Below are 12,318 nucleotides of genomic sequence, written 5' to 3' on the forward strand. Positions count from 1 at the left end.
TCTGGTGGTGTTGATACACTCAACCTAGTGCACTTTCAGAGGTGGTAGGACTTTTAGCTAGACCTCCAGTCAGTATAACAGAAGAGCGTGGATCTCCCATTGATCTGGTGTCATATCTGCCAGTTCCACACAGATGTCTTGGATACCCTAAGGACATCCCAGATAGCACCAGACACCTCCCCCAGACACAAGGAATTGCAGACCATATGTCAAATTCTGCAGTGCCATAATGAGACAGCCTGATACTACATATGTGGCTTATGCACTGAGGTGACCCAAATGGGTCTAAATAATCTGCCCTTGAGAGCCAAGAATTGTTAACTGCTCTAACAGTTAATTGTTCTACTGTTGACTGGTATAAATTAAACTGTTTTACTCCTCACATTGAATTCTTTGACTGAAAACCATAAAAACTATTATGCATTGCCTTAGGCAAGCTCGAGTCTGTTTAAGTCTTCACAGGAGTCTTCAAGCTCTCAAAATACAGCAATAAGACTTGAGCACATTCTTTCTCAATTTAAATATAATGATTTTTTTTTTTTAAATCAGATTGTTTATTTTAACAAGTTTCTGAGAAACAGGTTCAGAAAATCAATATTGATCCATGCTATAGAAATTCACACTGGTCATAAATTAATAGTTTTATTACAGAATTAGATTTGGATTTTAAAGCACAAGGGTGCTGAGGAGGTTGTCGAATATAAATGATAAAACTTTAATGTCTCACTTGTGAAAAAACACTGCATTGAAAGCATAACATAAAATAATGTGTCTCTCACTTAATATTTGTAGTATGAAGCCTATTCTTCTTAACACCATTAAAAAAAAGAAAGAGAGAGAGAGAGAAAATAGAGCAGTCTCCTGCTGGTATTTTGCTGTTGACATTAACCCAGGACATCATTACACAACCATCTCAAAGACAACTGGGCAATACACGTTGCCTTGGCTGCATTTCTGCACAAGGCTCCTCTGTCAGCACAGACTGGGTTTCTCTTTAACTCAGAGATCTTTTCTAGGAGCTTCTAGAAAGAGGTCATTTCCAAAGCAGGGAACTTGCCTGAAGATGAACTATTTTGCTGTAGATTGGGAAAATGCTCACTTTTCCCTTTTGCAAAGTGTTTTGAAATCCACCAGTCATGAAATCAGCCTTCTGAAGAGTTTTCTCCTTTCAGCAGTGCCGAAGGTGGTCAGCCCCAACAGGAACAATGCAACAGCTTGAACAGGCTTAGCCTTGTGCACCTATTTTTTAACTTCTGATTTTTCTTTATTAACACAAAATTCCCAAGCAACTGTCAACAGACCATATATTGTTTATATTGGATACTTTAAAAAGACTACCTTAGTTTTTATCAACTTCTTATCTTTAGCTAAATATTGACTTTGTTCAGATGTCAAAAATAATGAGCACAGAACTGCTTAGTTATCAGTGAGGTACAGATTCTGTTCATATTATTTTCAGTATACTTACTACTAACGAAGGATGCTGGGAGAGTTTCTAACAGATCAGAATTCTTATCATGCTAAGGATTGTGCATCAGAAAAACACGACCATTTTAAATTTTAGAACTCTGTTTGACATATTGGATGAAGTTATAATGGCCACGCTATCTCTACTCTTTCTTCCTATGCCTTTTGGCACAGGTAAATCAAAGACAAGATCAGTGGCAAGGACAGAATAAAACTATGTACTGTAGTAGATATTAAATATATTCTTAAATTAGAATAAAACTTTAACCAAAAAAAAAAAAAAAAAGTTAAGAGTCTCTGTGCTGCTCCATGTGCCACTTTTCCATGTAGAAAATAAGAAAACTGGATGCTCAAAATAATGGCACAAAATTTGTTTCTTGAAAAGCAACAACTCAATAGCACGCACTGCCTGTTTCCTCCTGTATGCTAGCTGAAAATAATGGAATGGAAAATTAGATGTATTCAGTTTAGGAAGAAACAACAGCTTCACTTGAGATATTAGAAAGATAAGTTGAACATCTATGAAAGCCTAAGTTTTCAAGTTACACATATTATTATAAAATAAGTTTTATGCCTTATAATGAGCTCAGTGGGAAAGAAATCATTATCTTGAAAATGAAAAATATCACATTATTAAAAGTAAGAATTTTAAGATATTCCATATGACAAAACAAGTGACAGGTGTACACTACTGAAGAGGTATTTAGGGTTAAGTTATATGAAACAGAGAGAAGACATTGCAAATGCACAGGTAGATTTTACTTTGACTGGTCATAGCTGTCATTTATGAGACTGCAGAGAAATGTAGAATTGTCTGTCAGAGACGGCAAAGAATTGTTTATTTTGTTCAATAAACCATTTTATATGCATGGTATCACACACCACAGAGTATGCATTCATCAGCCAGCACACTCGGCTCTCACAAAGCAATTTAACAGGATGCTGCCAACTTGAAATATAAAGAATCTGAAGTTGTGTTTGTCCCCCACTCTGAGAGCAGTTTAAAAGAAAATACTTTCAGGTGTTACAACTGCTCGTGCCATTTTTTTTCTGACTTTGTAATCATATTTTCTAATCAAGGAGAATTTTTCACTTGGTTATCACTGTGTGCAAGATCTACCCATTGGAAAACTGTTTGCATTAGCAAAGGGTGAACTAGAAAACATTAGGCCCTTTTATATAATACTTGTTACTGGTAATAAAAAGCCTCATATTTGCAGCAATTACAGCTGAATGTTTAGAAATAAATGTGACTTTTTCTTATGTGTAACTATTCTTTAAACAACCAGATCTGTAGGCTCAAGTGGCAGACACTAGCATTGGCTTGCCAAGATCTAAAACAGAACCAAAATATCAGTAATGTTACAACTTTAGGTACCTTTGCTCCTGCTGAATGTACCTAACAAAATTGCTCCAAAAGTGTACAATTATTATTTTATTTTATTTTTTTAAAATAGGGCGTGCTAATCAAATATTGTTCACAACTTCAAATAATTCAGTGTAGCAAATTTTGGAGGATTTAGAAAGAGCTTCCTGGATTTTTAGCCTGAGAAAAGGAAAAATATACTAACTCAATGTAATTTAAAAATAGCCCATGGGAGCTAAAGGCAGGTGAACTCTTAGATTTCAGGTGATTACATTTCATATGTAAGGGATGTTTTAAATCTACCAGGCAAATCTACATGAGCAGGACCTGTAGTATTTTATACAAATTTCTTGTTATCAATATTCCCTACAAGATCTGCTGTTATAAATTATGGAAAGAAGAAACTTGGCATGCTATTTCTTCATTCTGTACAAGAAAGCATAGTAATTATAAATTAAAATATATATATCAAATTACCAAATCTTCCATATGAATATTAACAGATTTGTACTTAAACATGCCTGGTTCAATGTGTACCTAAAGTCCAGGTGGCTATCAAAACTCCATTTGATTAATGTTTGATTCTTTTTAGTAATTGTCAGTAGAGGAAATGGAACAACGACTCCAATCAAAAATCTCCATTTCTATTCCATTAGTCTAATAACAGCCATAGTTTTTTAAGAATGCTAGGTTAAAATTAAATAATTTATTTTAGCTTACTAAAAATATTCTGAAATATTAAGGTTGAAAATTCTGTATAAGAATTATATTTTGTAAGGACTACTTTTTTGTTTGACTTATGCTATTAACAACCATTTAGTTACTTACTTTCTTACTACTATTACCATCTCATTGACCATTTTTATTGTGGTCCACAAAATTCAGGGGAGTTTAGAACCATATTTCACACTCAGTTAACCTGGAATACTTTCCAAAAATTTCACAGATGTGAACACTCACGAGCAGACATTTTACCAGGTTTTCCTCAAGCTTTCAACCAAACACTCATTGTGTCTACTGCTCCACATCTAACCACCCTTCAACCAGGGTCCTGGTGGCCAAATACCAAAATCAGTGCTTTCAACAGTGCTGGCTGCACCCCTGGTGCTGACCGTCATCCTGGTTCCTCTCCCCAAGTTCAGTGTGGAGCAGGGACAGCTCCCTCCTCCTGCTTTCAAGATGCAATCTGCAGCAGAAGACATCACTAAATAGAATAGCCAGTACAATTTTTGCTAGCAGCTTTGACTGCAAACCTAAAGTGATGTATTCACTATAGATAAAATGATCTGATACTTGTTTCTACAAGTACAAAAGCGGCCATCATTTGCAAAAACAGATCTCCATGGGGCAATCGGTACAACTATGCAATCCTCTCTTCTCTAAAACTGCCCAAATATACAAATCAGGATGCAGGAGATGCCAGAACATATATTTCACAGACATCTTTAAGACACCTGAAAATTAAATTATTGATCTTTCTATTCATCTTAGTTTACTGCAATTTAAAAGCAAAATTTATTCTTTGCTTAATACAATAACTCTAAGCAGAACATATATTTAGTTAAGTCTACCCAAACATTAATTTAAATAGAAAATGTGAACTACAGTTAATGAATACCTTCAACTCATGAGACAGTGAACAATAATATAATAAATACTACTGTTTACCAGTCGAAACTCTCCCTGCTTCATTACCATCATTCAATCAGAAAACCATAGTGTAGCACAGCCTACCAGTCTCTCTTATTTAATTGTTAAATGAATTCTTCTTCATGGTTTTATACCACATAATCATCTCAAAAACATTATCACACTGAAATTCCAATGATAAAGGAAAGAGACTGAAAATTAATGTGTAAGAGGTTTCTCTGGGTTGTATCAAGTAACTGTAACCTCTAACTTCTTCATGTATCTTATTAGGATAAAAAATGAACCCTTTGCTTGAACAGAGACATCTTCAATTTCTGAATCTGCTGGTCAGGTTAATCACAGGTCCTGTGACTCACCTTATGCACCATCTGCTCTTTCCTTTCCCTGGAGTTTATTTCCTGACCTTTCCCCAAGCTCTTCAGAAACTCCACAGACGTAGCTTTTCTCCAGCTTCCATCCTTCTGTCTCCAGGCCAACCTAAGGTGTTCATCATTGCAATCAATCTCAACTGCACCAAGCAGAAGGAAAAAAAAAAAAAGAAAAAAAAAAAAAAGATTATTCAAAAAAGGTGCGTTAAATGTTACATGATTTCCTGTCATCTGCTTCCTGATAAACTTGTTTGGCAGGCCTTTGCCAGATATACTGTGTTTATAGTCCCTAGGGACATCAATCCTAATGCAGTTGTTGAGGCAAATTTAGAAGTAAACTTATGCCTGACATTTATTTATACATAATGCTAATATTTATGTCCTATCATTACTGTATTCTTTTTTGGCTGCTTTCTATTAAATCAGCATTACAAAATGCAGACAGTTGGGAGCTCTTTTAACCTAATTTACTTTATGTGCTTTTCCCCTAAATTGAATATATGCTACTGCAGACAATTTTCAGAATGGAAGTAAAGATTATACAGAATAATTCATACTGCAGTAGCAAGTGCTAAAATCTGAAGATAAGCTATCCCTTCATTCTGTGATTTGTGAAAATACTAGATCATTTCAGACATATATTATGTCATCAGCACAATGTTTCTTGCATACAGACTTGTGCTATCATCATTCTAGCCAGATCTATCAAACAGAAAAATCTTTAGGTAATCTGATTTTACTTCAGAAAAAAAGCAGAAATGTATTAATAAAAACATCCATCAGGCCAGGGTGTTCTGGCATAATTCAAATTAAAAGGCCCCAAAAGTTTCTCCTGAAAAATATTACATTTCTGTATTGTGGGTAGAGAGAGTATTTAACTTATTCCTAATATTTTTCTCTACAGCAATCACAGGCAGCCTTTCATGCTCAGAAACATCATAAGTTATGGTCCTACATTGTAATTTCTTCAACACCAAAGGAATTGTAATAAAGCAACTGCTCTCTCTAGGTCCAAGTCACACACCCACCACTACACAATGAGACAACTTAATGAGACTGGGGGCTTGTTATTGTTTAAATCAGGTGGCATGTGGAGCTCCACAAAGAATCACAGCAGCAAGGTTAAGTGACCATTGAACTGAGGCAGCGAAGAAGGTGATCGTTCACCACCAGACACATCTGATATGGGTTGATATGGGCGGTGAGAAACGGTCCTCAGGGGACTGGTTGATTACAGTACGCTAGACGAATGCACAAATCCACTCAAGGTGAAGTTTTTAAAGTAAGCAGTATGGGTAAAATGAAAGCTGGATGTGCAACACATCCACTTCAGGCTGCTCTGGAAATCCCTGCACCAGTGAGAAACATCAGCCCTATGTTTACAGAACACGATACTGCACTCACCTCTCCCACTAGGCAAGATATGAAAAAATGAACAAAACCATAAACAAAGTGCAAAGTGAGAACAAGGGAATAGCCAGGATGGAGATGCTCCAAGTCCACTGTTGGCAGAGGGAAGGGAAAAGGGGGCCTGTGCAGTCACAAGACTGAGTCAGAATTTCTGAAGCAGCCATTGCTGATGAAGAAGAGAAGGAGAAAGGGGGGAAGACAAGCTTTAATTACTTTACAGTAAGCTTTGGCATCTTCCCTGCAATATAGAAATGCCTGAACTAATTTTTAAGTGATCAGTCTAGCTTGTCAGCACTGCACTCAATAAGGACTAATTTACCCTGCTTCTCAGCCTCTGTGATAGTAGACATACCTGAAAGGCATGAACACACACAACTTTAAATATATTTCAATTAAATATGAGATATGACATGGTTTAAATCAAGCTTGACAGACTTCTAAACCACACCACCATGAGGTTATGAGCCAAAATTGTACATGTCCAGTTGTCATAGATCAACTAGATACACAAAAAAAAATCATCACTGGCATAAAACATTTATACTTTTTTAATATCAACTTACAACAGACAGATTCCAGAGTCTTTTTTGTGCTTTTGCCTATCCACACTGTCAGTTGGATTCTTTGTAACCATAGAAGGAAAATATCGCTAATTAAGCTGACTTGTGTCTCACCCCAGACTCTTATCCATACTCTCATCTTGATTTTAGTATGGCAATTTCAACACTCTAAGCAGAATATAAATGTTGAAGGAGAATTTGAGGGTTGTATTTTCCGTTCAATAATAATATTATTTCTGATAATTTATTCATTGTAGAATTTCCTTACAAATAACCAGATGCTTTCAGTTGCACTGTTTTTGGATATTATAATTGCCAAACCAAACTATTTATCCTAACAGGAGGACACATTCAAGATATGCATTCATTTTGCACTAACGCTTCATTTTGCCTGTAGCTAAGCTATAGCATAGCTGAATGCCCAGGGTGGTAGCTAGGAAGTTAACATGCACAGACACTTTTGAATGAACATTACTGAGAAATTCAAACAGTGAAATCAAAATGTAACATCCACTTGAGACAGTCTTTCCAGAGCCCCTCCTTTGTTAACTGTTAGTAAGAAGATAGGAAGATAGGTTTGGTTTATGTGGTAAAGCTGTTCTCTTTCACAAACCCAGAAGGGACCCATTTGTGTCTCAGCTGTAAAACAAAGTGGGATACATACAGCAAGGCAATAACCAGATGCAAATCTGTTAATTGTCTGGGTGTGCTGTGGTGTCTGGCCACCAGCAAGCTCAAATAATACAGACACAATAAAGTTGAATGAACTAAGGAATATTATCATTTGCTTATCACTTACCATGAAATATCTTTTGTCTCCTCATATTAACATGATAGAGGATAAAATGGAGAGTTACAAATATAATTAGGCTATTTCACTACTACTGTATTCAGTTTATAATAAATAGAAAAAGAAGAAAAAAAAAAATGGAAGGACTGCTCTTACAACAACATCGGTTTTAGACTACATAGGACTTGAGGCAAGACCCGATATCCTGATTTAGATGAAATGGACATCAGAATTTTATGACTTCAAATGGTCTTGTAAGATGTGCTCCATTTTGATTAATTTGGAAAAATGGACACTCCTTCAGTAAAAGCTGAATGTGGGCTCCTTATAGCCAGAAGGAAAATATGAAGAATGTATTTTGTCTGGAAAAATGGGATGTGAGTACTGCATTACTCATCCTCAGAAACCAAAGGGTTTTTTAATTTATCTAATTCATTATCTTCTGTGTTTTTTTTTTTGTTTGTTTGTTGTTGGTTTTTTTTTGAATTAACATTTGACAGTCTGAGAATTACCAAATCAAAAAGAAAACTAACAAGCAGCAATTGATTTTGCTCATGCACCTAAGCTTTTCTAACCAGTAAGGAGCAACAAACAATGAAGGAATAAGGGAGCATGAACATAGAGTCCCAGTAGGACTGTTTCAATGGACTCAAGGAAGGAAAAAAAAAAAAAAAAAAGAGAGAGAGAAAGAGAGAGAATTACTTCTTGACACAAGCATTAAGCACACAGTGCCAGACATGGAAGAGAATAATATCAAAATGTAGACTCAAACTCAAGAAAAATATCTAAAGCTAGTTTTTTAAGTAAATAACTCAAGTACATGTCAACTTAAGGGTTGAAATATTTTTTTGTCCTTTACTGGGATAAAACTGAAGACTTTCAAATAGTATTGCAATATGTCCTGGGCTCTATAGTCCAAATAGAAGAATTCAGATTTAGGGATTGTTTTGATTTAGTATTTCTCTCCCTCCCACTTTCTTTTTGTTTGGTTAAAAGTAGCAAAAGAAACTCAAAATCTCAGAAATACTCATATGTAATCAGGATTAACCCACACCCTTAAAACAACATATTTTGAAGACAATAAGCGTAACTGAAAACATTTTTTGTAACTGAAAACCAAAATATTTTAATTTTTCAATACTACCTACCTGTTGATGGTACGAATGTGTATGAGAACAGATCAAAATAACTAAGGAGATTAGCACACACTTAAACTAAAACAGCATGAAGAAGAATTTTGTTAACTTTGGTTGACAATCCCATTGAGTGGAAAGTGATTTCTGACAGGGTGCTTATTTAAATCCTTCTCACAAGCCTCAGCCTAAATGTACAGGTGATTTTTTCCTTAATTTGAATCAGTTCACCTATCCTTAAAGAAGCATATAATGATACATTAATACTTAACCATAGAGAAATGTTATCATTTAACTAGGGGACAATATAAAGAAGGTCCAAGTTTTTGAGCACACAACATTTTTAACAGGTTTAATAGGTTTTAAGAGACATAGCAAACTCCAGAATAAAGTGAAGTTAAAAGAACACCCATGAACATAAGCTAATGAACAGTTTTAAATGACATTAGACTCATAAACTGCATTTCTAAAAGGAAACTATGGCTTTGGCCTGTAACTAAGCTCCATGTAGGCCAATTGTGACTATTTCTCATGGAAATATTAACTAGAATCCTGATGAGAGCTCCCCTGGAAGGTTCAAAAACCATTCTCATTCCTTCTCTGAAAATTTCCCACAAAGCAAACAAGAATTATATCTCATAGTTTGAGACACAAATGTAACCTACTCAGAATGATGCAAAATAATCTAATACTAAATAAAACAAGCAGGCTTTATTAAAACTTCTTGAAGAATTTATAACATTGATTATAGAATCATATCTAGCTCAATATGATGCCCTTTTTAGCAAAACATGGAACGTTTGAAAACCATAGTAAATTTACAATAAAACCTGGACCTGAGCTTTTCTGAAACTATTGTCTTTGTACATCTATCAGATTGATGATCTATCAGTATCTGCTTACTTTTCTCATTTTTCACACAGATGTGTATGTTTCAAAAAGGGTAAAGGAGATAGTTACACCTGTTTCTGTTGGTAGTTTCAGAGAGCTTAGTTTACAATTTTTACATTTAGAGAGGACAGCATTTAGGATACATCTTTAATAGTGTTTGCTCAGTCATAGGAAAATTCTGTCTAGCCAGAGACAACATTCCAAAATCAGAGTGTGAACATGAAATTGGAATATGTCCTGAAAATGGCAATTACCTTAAAGATGGAAACATTCTTTTTTCATAGCAGAAGTCACTGTTTTACTGAAGCTTCATCAAAAATGTTTCATTGATATTATTTCCTACATCATCTTTGCTAACAAAATTCTGCATCAGCTCCTATTTTTTCCATTAGTATCAGGAGCATGAATCATGGTAGTTCATTAAGTAATAGCAACTATGTAATCATTTATTAAACTTGCCTCTGAAATCTGCTTCTTGTGTGAGACTGTCAGATTCTACTGATGCTCATATTTGTGATGTAGTGCAATAGTGCTGGGCTGAGAGCAGAAGACAAAAGAAATATTATACAATATGCATTTATTCCCAGTATATACTTTTAAATGTATAGCTGTATGATTTAACACTATGATAATCTCATTCCTATTAATGCAGAATCCCAGCTGTGGTATTGCAATTTATGAGACTTATTCATTCACATCCATCAAGCTGCTAAGTCTTTCATCACAACAATGTTTTCTAAAAGAGTTGTATTCAGAGTCATTTTAAATTTTAATGCCAAAATGTATTCTATCAAAAACCTCTACCAAATAAATCATTTACTTCTCACTCGGTTTAAAATTGTTTACTTATTCCACATTTGACATTGTTTGACACAATCCACAAAACATTTTTGTTGCCACATTCAATTCTAAGGCTATTTAGACCCTTCATGATTCTGATACTATCCTTTTACTGAAATGGTATTAGTGATATTTGTTAATCCTAGCCATGAAGAATGATACAGTTTAAAAGTTCTGCATGTTTTAAAGAAAAGGTCCTTTATGTTGTTATCTAGAGGAGGAAACTGATGATATTCTGAAGGACATGCACTTTGCTCATGACTAGTCCTTTTTTTAAAAAAAAAAACTTGCTTTTAGTGAATAACATGGAACCCACACAACTCACAAAATTGTTCTTCCTGCTCTTAACCCAGAGTATCAGAGTTGATGACATACACCGCAATTTGTAAAGCATTTAAGCACGTTTTTCTTCATTTACGCATAAAAAACCTGGGCTGGAATTAAAGATGCTCATGAAAGTGAAAACATTTTCCAGGTGAGGGGGAAGAAAGTTAGTGAGTGCTCTGCTAAAATGCAGTCAACATAACCACATGATAAAAGTAATGGATTTAAGCACACTGTGAAATCAGAGCCTGAATTACAATTACAAAGCCAATCTCCATCTTCTAAACATTACAATTAATACTGTCAACCAGCAAGGACCTATCAGAGGGCCTGTAATCCTTTTATTAGGAGCATTTAGTGCAGTCCATTGCTCACACTCAAGTGACAGAACCAGTTATTGCCGTGATCAGAATATCACACATACCACCATTGCACCAAGCCCAAACAGCTGTGCAAACACCCCGTAAGCAATTTGTTCTACTGTGCAGTCACATCAACATGCAAAATATGTAAAAATGTTAAGAAAACAGTTGAAAATCCTTGTTTTCTGGAGAAAGAAAGATTCATGCAGATCCACCAGCATTAGCAGTGATCACAGCTAAGAAACAACTACCCCACTTCACTTCCTGGTATGGGGGGGAGAATGGGATCTGGCCAAAGCAAGCCCACCAGCTCCACATTTTTCTGGGTATGTTCTTATTGTCTATCAGCAAGTTTTATCCAAGCAGAGCACACAATGTGTGGTCCACCACGCTGTATATCCAGAGTGCTTAAGCTTACCATGTGTATGCTACACACCCCTTCATCTGTGTGTATGTGTGTGCAACAGGCACTAGGAAAAAAGCTGGGCTGGCTGCACATCCTCTGGCCACCTGAAAACACACCAGAGACCTGCTGATTCACAGCACACATGCTGCATGGCTTATTTGTCCATATTTCCAGGACTAACTGATTTGCAAACATATATATACTACTGCAATACAGTGCTTTTAGATGTATCCAAAATGGCTTTAAAACTGAACAACAGACTGTGAGAAAGGCTCTCTTTGCAGGGACAGTGAAACAGCGTTTAGCGGATGCCAAGAAATAATGACTCACTGCCACCTAGAGGAAATTCAGATAGTCCCTTCCTTAGCCTTCCTCATAAAACTTTTCCTCATTTACTGGCTTAAAAAGCAGATAGTCTACACTTACTTATTACAAACAGTAGATTAATCTAGGAGGAAAAACTTGATGAAACAAAATTGACAACAGAACTACAATTAAACTACATCTACAATGTACTTCAGACAGTAGAAAAAAAAATAGAATATATACAACTCTCAACCCCTCATCATATTTCTAAGTCTCCAGATTTTCTTTTTTTTTTTTTAACAGCTGTTGCTCTACTTAAAATAGTGCTGATTTTCTGAGTGAAATGTTGCAATGAGAAAACAATTTAAACACACAGAGCTACGAAACAGCCCTAGACATTTAGTATTTATTGCTGTCATTACCATTCAGACTCCATGTAACAAGT

The sequence above is a fragment of the Anas platyrhynchos genome, chromosome 4 (assembly GCF_047663525.1).
Source record: "Anas platyrhynchos isolate ZD024472 breed Pekin duck chromosome 4, IASCAAS_PekinDuck_T2T, whole genome shotgun sequence".
NCBI classification, from domain to species: Eukaryota; Metazoa; Chordata; class Aves; order Anseriformes; family Anatidae; genus Anas; species Anas platyrhynchos.